Here is a 7,444-nt window from a genome sequence, read left to right as displayed (position 1 = left end):
ATGTTGATGTGGAGGATATTTGTCTTGGTGACAGAACATCCCTCCCTCTCTGTCTCTCCCTCTCTCGTCTCCATCACCCCCCACTCCCTGTCTCGGAAAAATGGGGCACTGGGAGGTGTCGGTACATTCGGGATTAGTACGCACGCACACACACACAAACACACACGAGCGCAAGCACGCACACCCGCCTGCATGCACGCAAACACACGCACACGCACGCACACGCACACGAACACGAACACACATTACTGCAGTGATGAGAATCTCTCGCCCACCGGAGGTTTAAAACACGCACAACTGCAGATATTCACATTCCCCTAGGCAGAGCACAACACAACCGCAGTGTCCAGAGAGATAGGGAGGGAGAGAGAGAGAGAGAGAGAGAGAAAGAAAGAAAGAAAAAGAGAAAGAGGGGGGGGGCGGAAACTGTTGCTAGGTAGACACAGCGGAGGAGAGGCAGGTAGCGAGGGAGGGAAGAGAATGAGAGAGAGAGGAAGAGAACAAGAGGGAGGGCAGAAAGCGTGGAAGGAAACTGAGAAGGAAAAGGGTCAAACGAGTAAGTAAAATGCAGAGGGAAAGTGAATGAACATAGGAAGAAAGAAAGAAAGAGAGAGAGATGCAGAGATGGAGGGATAATGGTAGTGGTAGGGAGCAGAAAAGAGTGAGAGAACAAAAGAGCAAGTGAGCAGGAGAGAGAGAGAAAGGCAGTGAGTGATGGAGGGAGGGAGGGAGGGAGAGAGGGAGGGAGGGAGGGAGGGAGAGGGGCAGTGGTGTGTCTAAATTAAACATCTCCTCACATGCCACCTCAAATACAGGGCAGCCTGGTGGAGGTAGCGATCGAAGGACAGGCTCATTGTAACGCACGGAATGGAGTGAGGAACGGTATCAAACCACACGTGAGCCTGTCCTCCGATTTCTACCTCCACCAGGCTGCCCTGTAGCAGAAGTGGCATGTGAGGAGATGTTTAATTTAGACACACCACTGCCCCTCTCCCTCCCTCCCTCCCTCCCTCCCTCCCTCTCTCCTGCTCACTTGGTCTTTTGTTTGTTCACTCTTTCACCTACCGCTACCTTCTCTGTTTCTCGCTCCAGTGAGCCCTGACTCCGACCTCCACCAGCCTCCCACAGCCCCACTGTCCAAGCTAAAACTAAAGCTACCATTAGCCATCAGACTGAGGAGGAGCGGCTCATCTCCTGTAGCCAAGCACAAGCTCTCTGAGGAGCAGACGCCGTCTAGGGAGAGAGTGTGGTGGAGAGTGTGAAGCTTTAGAACACATCTGAATGTTATAAAGCGTTAGGACTAGATGCAGAAACCAGCGAGAAGCTGAATGAGTGGGCAGTCATATTGAGGATGCGGCGCACACACACACACACACACACACACACACACACACACACACACACACACACACACACACACACACACACACACACACACACACACACACCCTGAGGGGTTAGAGTTTAGCGGTAATGTCCTGTAGACAGAGAGAGAGGGGGATTGTGACTGTGTGTGGTGATGACTATAAACAGATGGACAGGAGGCTATTCCCCAGGCTACCAGCCTTCTGCTCAACACGCAGCCCTGCCAACCCCCCCCCTCCTCTTCTCCCTCCTCCTCCTCTTTCTCTACCTTCTTTTTCCATCCCCACTCTGTCTCTTTCCATTTCCTCCCCTGCTGTGTCACCCCTCCTCCCTGCCTCCACCGCTCATCCCTCTCCATCTTCCCAACCCCAATCCCCCTCTCTACTACCCCCACTCCTCCGCCTATCCCTCCATCTCTCCCTCCCTCCATCCCTCTCCTTTTCCACAACCCCCTTGCAGAAACGGGTCCCAAGCCAAGCCATGGCCTAATCCGTTGCTTTCCCATGTAGAAGTAACCGTCCTGTTTTCCCCTCCATCCCTCCATCCCTCCATCTCTTCATCCCTCTCTCCTGTGTCGGGCTGAGGGCCAGTCCTCAGCTCGGAGGCTTACAGCCAAACACAGCAACTCGAGCTCTTAGCGCTGAGGAAAAGTAGGCTACATTAGATTAGCTTAGCATCGAGGGAACTACATTAGGTTAGCTTGGCACTGAGGAGACTGGCTACATTAGATTCTCACACCCTCCACGGCTGGGCAGCCAGAGCAGTGATTATGAAAGAGGGGCTGGAAGGGGCTAAATCACCGTTAGCTAGGACGCTAACTGTGCCTTTACCACAGCCAAATCACGCTAGCTCAGGCACACTCAGAAAGAACAGTCTGTCCTGGTCTGGAGGCGGGGTGTGGTGTGGTCTGTCACATAAGTAGTTGATAGTGAAGGGAAAAGATGGAAAAAACAGGGTGTGTGTGTGTGTGTGTGTGTGTGTGTGTGTGTGTGTGTGTTTGTGTGCGCCCACGTGTGAGCATGCTTACAATACACAGCTGGATATGAGGAAGATAAAGAAGAAGAAGAGGAGGAGGAGAATAAAGAAGACGGCAAAACACTAGAACACACACGCACACATTTACATTTTACATTTATGGCATTTAGCAGACGTCTTTATCCAAAGCGACTTACAACAAATACATTTGTTTAAGTAAGTGAATCATCTATCCAACAGTCATCATAAGACAAAGTAATCAATGCTCACACCAGGGGCCATTGGCAGTCGTAATGCCAGAAGGCTTTTTTTTTTCTTTTTTAAATTACTATTATTTTATTTATTAACAGGAGAGAACTTGTACAGGGGGGAAGTGGGGGTGAAGAGGTCTCAAGGGTTAGGGTTAGTACAGGGGGGGTAGTGGGGGTGAAGAGGTCACACACACACGCGCGCGCACACACGCACTCACCTCTGATGATGGCCAGCTTGGCGGTGACGGCCACCTCTCCCTCGCTGTTGCGGGCGACACATTCGTAGACGTTCTCATCCCTGGGCGCTCTGAGAGGCTGGATCCTCAACACCGCCCCGGCGCCCTCGTCAAACTCTATCGTCTGATTGGAGGAACAGCCAGGGCAACCAGGAAGAAAAACCCCACAAGGGAGAAGGGGCGGTCAGATCAGTATATGGAATCGATGATTGAAACAATGTGTCTCAAAAAACCACAACCACGGGGATCTGTATGCTCCTATACACAAACAGTCCCAGGCCACTGCAATATACACTCACCGAACACTTTATTAGGAACACCTGTACACCTTCTCATGGTGGAGGTGGTGGAATGGTGTGGGGAATGTTTTCTTGGCACACTTTGGGCCCGTTAATACCAATCAATCATTGCTTGAATGCCACAGCCTATTTGAGTATTGTTGCTGACCATCTGCATCCCTTCATGGCCACAATTTACCCATCTTCTAATGGCTACTTCAAGCATGATAATGTCACAAAGCAAAAGTCGTCTAAAACTGGTTTCATGAACATGACATTGAGTTCAGTGTTCTTCAGTGGCCTTCCCAGTCACCGGATCTGAATCCAGTAGAACACCTTTGGGATATGGTAGAACGGGAGATTCACAGCTTGAAAGCGCACCTGAAATATCTGCAGGAATTGCGTGATGCAATCATGTCGTCATGGACCAGAATCTCAAAGAAATGTTTCCAACATCATTGTGGAATCAATGCCACGAAGAATTGAGGCTGTTTTGAGAGCAAAGGGAGGACCTACCCAGTATTAGTATAGTGTTCCTAATGAAGTGCTCAGTGAGTGTCTATAGCAGCAGTGGACTGGGACTCCGCTAAGCTCTTTCGTGACAGGGCCACGCCTCACCTCTATGCGCTGAGAGTTGACCTTCTTTCCCTTCTTGTTCCAGTTGACCGTGGGTTTGGGGTCGCCTGACGCCTGGCACACGAACGACGCCACGCCCCCGGACACCCCGATCTGGTCCCCGGGGGTCTTGGTAAACTTGGGGGCGGCTGAGAAAGAGAGAGAGAGAAAGAGAGAGTGATGAGAATTCAAGTAGGGAGCCGAGAGAAGGGACCAAAGTGGACGAAATAGAAACCCACAACCTCTCAAAACCCAAAACCCCTACTGTCGTTGGCCAGAACCAAACTCCACCCCAAAAAAACCCCAAAAAAACACTCAAGTCACCAGAGCCCGTGTGGACACGCACACACACACAGGGAGTGACTCACCAGTCGGCCCAACTGTCAGCGTGTGGTTGAGTTGTACCGCACTCACTTCCTGGATAGCCATCTAGAGGGCATCGTGAAGGACTTCCTGCGTGTCATAAATAAAAGATGCACTCTGGCAGCAGCATCAGAGGAGCGGTTTTCTTCTTCTTCTTCTTCTTCTTCGCAATCCCTGAGGGCGCGCTACTACCATGTACAGCTGCCATGACACACACGGGTGTTACGCGAGTGGGAGAGGTGTCGGGCTGGAAGCTCGTAGGAGATAATTGGGTTTAAATATATTAATATCATACGAGCCATTTTCTGCCACCGTCTGCACCAGAAGTCTATTTTTGAGCACAAATCGGGTTTGTACGATTAAAAAGAAGAGATATGACTTGATGAATATATGAGCTTGGAGCATGTGTCTCTGGTTGGAGGTGAAGGGTGTGTTTTGTGCTTGGGGTAGCACAGTGGTGCCTCTCTTTCTGTTGTTATTACTGATGCCAAGTGAAAATCAATTCTAGGCGCAGAGTATATCTATACATTTCCACTGTGGCAGAATCAATTCCATCAAGGTACTTCACGTCTCATCACTCTCTCTACAGTTCCTCCCTCTCCCTCTCCCCCCCCCCCTCCCTCCCTCTTTCTCTTTCGCTCTCTCTATCTCTCTGTCCAGAGTTCTATCCCTCTGCGTCTGTGGCCTGTTGCCATGGCAGCCAGTTTAACTCCTCCTCAGCTGTGGAATCAGTTCTATCCATCAGGGTGAAGTCGGCCTGACCCTCACCATAGCAACATCCCTCCCTCCCACCCACTCTCCCTCTCGCTGGGCGAGGTCTTGCATCCTGTGTGTTGGTGCAGTTTGTCTCTCTCTCTCTCGAGAGAGACAGCAGCCAAAGAAAACACACTCCCTCCAAAACTCATTGACGGCCAGAAAGCGCTCTTGCTTTTCAAACCCCCGTCCCCCATCGTCCCTGTCCCCAATCCCCCCCCCCCCCCCCCCCCCCCCCTGCTCACTTCACACTTCAATGGATAACCGTCACACGGGCCACCTGTGAGCTTGAGGTAAAGTGCTTCGGCTGAGAGTCCAAAATAACACCATGTCCAAAACCTGCACAAAGAGTGCATTAGGGCCCTCTCAACCATACAGGACAGTCTTGGGGTCAGTAGTTAAGTGTTTTGACTTTGCTGTTGTTAAAAATGACAACGCCCGGGGAAGAGACAAACAACGTTTCACCGTCGAAAAAATAGCTCGGCAAAAGGGATACAGGTGCATGCCGGGTTTGATTTGGGGGTGTCAAACGCAAAATGGGGTTGTGTTTCTGCATTCACTGTCATTTTCAAAAACGTTTCACATTTCATTGCCTCCGCAGACTTGTTCTTTTTTTCCCCCCCAGCCCATTATAAGAACTAGGTGGAAGAATTGGAGCTTATTTTTAATCCTGGGTGGATCTCCGTGTCTGGGGGTTGTTCTGATCCATGTAGAACACATGGCTCTGGTTCTATAGATCTGTGCTGAACCCAGATAGGCAGATAGACAGACAGACAGATTGACAGACAGACAGACAGACAGATTTGAAAGAACAAGTTCCGCCCTGTTAAGAGCAGGTTTCACTCGGAGGCTGACAGCAAGATATAATTTGATGCACAATGTGACTATTACCACTATGCTATTAAAATGAAACAGCGGTGGGCACCGATTATCCATTAAACACTGGGAGCAGAGTAGTGTTCATGCGTCAGTGCAGCGCAGGTGGGTGTTAGATCCCAATGCATTTCACTACGTCAATTACGGCTGTATGCAAAGTACGCAACAAATAAAATGTGATTAAGCTGTGTGAAGCATCATCATCATCGCCATCGTTATCATCATCATCGCCATCATCATCATCATCATCATCATCATCGTTATCATCATCATCGTCATCATCATCGTTGTTATCGTCATCATCATGATCAGGCCCATCATACGGGAGGGTGCAGGGTACTCCCGTACCACATCAGGGTAACCCCTAACCACCACCTTCAGAGTTCAAATATCACCCAGGGCAATCATGATGGTAACAACCCAATCTTTTATTTTGGGCACTCCGAAAAAAAAGGCGAACGTGTGTTTGAAACCTTCAGATTGAAGACAAGGGGAGGTTATCGTCTCAAATGTCAGATAATATCAGAGTCGTGAGCCGCGGTTATTCAGAGGACAGTGTAGGAGTACTGAAGGAGCTTGTGCACTGTACTAACATAGCCGATACTATTTTCTCTTTTCATAAATGTCATGTGCTGTATCTCTGTTTTCAGGGCAGCAACATGTAATTGCAATGTGCTCTGAACTCCCCTGTCTTCTATTATAAGTGTAAGACAAGACGTCTCAAGTTGTATTTGAATAAAGGTGATGATTGAGTATGTGCTGACGTCCTCTCGCTGCCTATCAGTGCAGTAACGACAGAACATGGCCTTGACAGGCCTGGTTAGACACACACACACACAGACACACACACACACACACAGACACGAACACACACACAGACACAAACACACACACAGACACAAACACACACACAGACACAAACACACACACAGACACAAACACACACACAGACACAAACACAAGCTACAGCTGACCTACATAACTCAGAGTCACAGTAAAACTGTTAATCAGTTAGCTGACAGAGAGAGAAAGAAAGAGAGAGAGAGAGAGAGAGAGAGAGAGAGAGAGAAAGTGAGAGAGGAAGTTAGCAAGAAAGTTAGAGCTGAGGAAAAGGCAGGGGGAGGCTAGATATTGGACCTACGTACTAAGATAGACAGACTAAGAGATACACAGAAAAAGACAGACTGACTGGCACAGACAGGCACACATACAGTATCAGTAGTGTATTGAGTTCCATACCTGAGGCCTCACAGACGCCACTCAGAGAGGTGGTCAGCAGGAGCAGCAGTGGCAGCAGCAGACAGGGGGGGGAGAGGCTGAGGCTGTACCCAGGGAGAGGCACCCTGGACTGGGCTAGGATTCCTCCAGGCCTGGGGGGAGACATGGTACCACCGGTGGCTGGGCTGGAGGTGGGGAGGACGGACAGGGCTACACTCAACAGGGCTTGGCACTCTGTGGGTGGTTCACATAAAAAAAAACACAGAAGTAACGTTAAATAATATGACATCATTTTATTTTATCTATTTATTTATTTATTTGTATACCTAGGATCTTCTAACCATACCCCCCCCCCCCCCCTTTTTTTTTTTTTAAGACGATAAAATTAAGACTTCAAAATATGTGTCATGTTACGTAGGGGCGATGTTCCACATGAAGGGCAGAGTAAATGCATGTTAATACAGGATTAGGCCCTTTGATTTGGTGAACACACTTCTGACTCTGGATTAGCAGC

At 49.3% G+C, this 7,444-nt stretch overlaps 1 protein-coding gene across 1 annotated transcript in view; it reads right to left on the bottom strand.

Moving 5' to 3' along the window:
- LOC310819004 (receptor-type tyrosine-protein phosphatase S-like) overlaps nucleotides 1–2,933 on the bottom strand; it is a 44,284-nt gene extending 41,351 nt beyond the window's left edge. Inside the window, exon 1 of the mRNA XM_083690170.1 lies at nucleotides 2,810–2,933. The gene's annotated coding sequence lies outside the window, so the exon portion shown is untranslated. The remainder of the gene's footprint in view (nucleotides 1–2,809) is intronic.
- Between the last annotated feature and the right edge of the window lie 4,511 nt (nucleotides 2,934–7,444).

The sequence above is a fragment of the Argentina silus genome (genome assembly GCF_951799395.1).
Source record: "Argentina silus genome assembly, chromosome: 18".
NCBI lineage: Eukaryota > Metazoa > Chordata > Actinopteri > Argentiniformes > Argentinidae > Argentina > Argentina silus.
Note: the sequence above shows the minus strand (reverse complement) of the source record. Positions and strands in the feature narration are given on the sequence as shown.